At 35.6% G+C, this 1802-nt stretch overlaps 1 long non-coding RNA gene across 1 annotated transcript; it reads right to left on the reverse strand.

Moving 5' to 3' along the window:
- Positions 1–369: 369 nt before the first annotated feature.
- Positions 370–968, reverse strand: LOC113468439. Its single transcript, XR_003392191.1, has 2 exons — positions 902–968; positions 370–450 (listed from the first exon to the last, which is right to left on the reverse strand). It is a non-coding gene; the product is annotated as an uncharacterized LOC113468439 (long non-coding RNA).
- Between the last annotated feature and the right edge of the window lie 834 nt (positions 969–1802).

Here is a 1802-nt window from a genome sequence, read left to right on the forward strand (position 1 = left end):
TCCGTTTTGGACGCCACATTTGTAACATACTTTATAGAGGGAAGTGACCATCACCCTATTTTCAAAATTAATTTTTCACACTCAGTCCAGGAATTCCGTCTAAAATCAAACAGGAAACTCATCTCCCCACCAAATATTAGTGGAAAAAATAAATAAATAAAAACCCATAAACCCTCCTTCTCCTCTCTCTCCCCCACTTAAAAACGAACCAGTCATTTCCGCCAACCCAGTCATTGGAAGCTGGAAGATTTCTAATGAATTTTCCCCATTCAGACTAGTTGAAGTCTGATACCTACCTACTCTAATAGACCCCTACTGACAAATGTAGCAACTTACCACTGGCATAAATGACTGCTCTGACAATTTCAACCGGGAGGATATTTCATTTGATGTTTTACTTTTAGTTTGCAAAACAACTTTCTTCTGGGGTACAATCTTTGGTGCCATGTCCTTAACATTCAGATAAGATAGATATCATGAGGTTTTATTTTAGAAGAACCTAAAGATGTTTAGGTACTTGTGCAGAAGTCACATCCGTGGAATATTGCTACCAAAGGAACTGGCACAAACGAGCAGTGACCAGTGTTATTATAGGGTTAGGTTAAATGGACAAGAAGGAGTTTTCATAATTAGAGCAGTGATTAGTGTTATTATTGGGTTAGGTTAAATACAAAAAGGAGCTTTTCTTTTCCACGGACGTGACTTCTGCATAATTACAAATGTTTATTTTATAAGAACCTAAAGATGAAAATCAAAATGTATATGTATCAGCTTTTTAATTACTGATTTTTAACAGGATTCTGTATATGAAAAGCTATCTTACATTAAAAAAGTAAAAATAGGGTTTGACCTTACTTATATCATAAAACTAAAAAAATTGAATTCATCTGAATGATCTCACCTGGAAAAAGTTGAGGTTTTCATCTTCAGTCTTATCCACTTCAGGGTGTGCAGCTTTCTGCTTGGTTCTTTGCTTCCAAAAATTTCGTTTTCTTCAATCAAATAATGGCCTGTGAGTATACCCTTTATGTAAGTAGAAAACTGTTGTCATTCAGGCAACCTATTTATACATAACTGTCTGTTTTTTCTCCTTTCAGCTTCAGCCGAGTTGGAATTCTTCTCTTGGTCTTACACTATCTGTCAGAAGCCATGTATCACATTCTCCAGCTTCTTGAGTTCTTTGACAAGGAAGAAAACAACAACAAAGGTAAATGATTGAAAAATCTAACTTGGTTCTGTGAACTGTAGAACTCATTCAGAAAGAGTTCTATGAGGCCTCACAAAGGCTTCATGGGGTCCAAAATCTATTGAGTTCATTTCTTCTATGTGTTGACCATTTCTACTTATGTTGGATTTCACCAATATTTATTCAGTCTTTAGAACTCCTGTTAAGCTAACAGGAGTTCATTAAATTTCTTCTATGTGTTGACCATTTCTACTTATGTTGGATTTCACCAATATTTATTCAGTCTTTAGAACTCCTGTTAAGCTAACAGCCACATTTCTTCTATGTGTTGACCATTTCTACTTATGTTGGATTTCACCAATATTTATTCAGTCTTTAGAACTCCTGTTAAGCTAACAGCCAGTTAAGTTCCATTTACTTAACAGGGCTGTTAAGCTAACAGGCTGTTTGAGGCTGGAAAGAAGGTTGGTGATTGGTGAAATCCACCTTTAATCTCAAACATTAATAAAAATAAGATTAACCGCACGCGATTTATGGTGGAACATGGTATATACCCTAGTGACAAACATTTTTGTGTTTTCATCGCCGTTTTTATTTCGCAAGGAAACGACTACTG

Source organism: Diaphorina citri, unplaced genomic scaffold (genome assembly GCF_000475195.1).
Source record: "Diaphorina citri unplaced genomic scaffold, Diaci psyllid genome assembly version 1.1 scaffold736, whole genome shotgun sequence".
Taxonomy (NCBI): Eukaryota; Metazoa; Arthropoda; class Insecta; order Hemiptera; family Psyllidae; genus Diaphorina; species Diaphorina citri.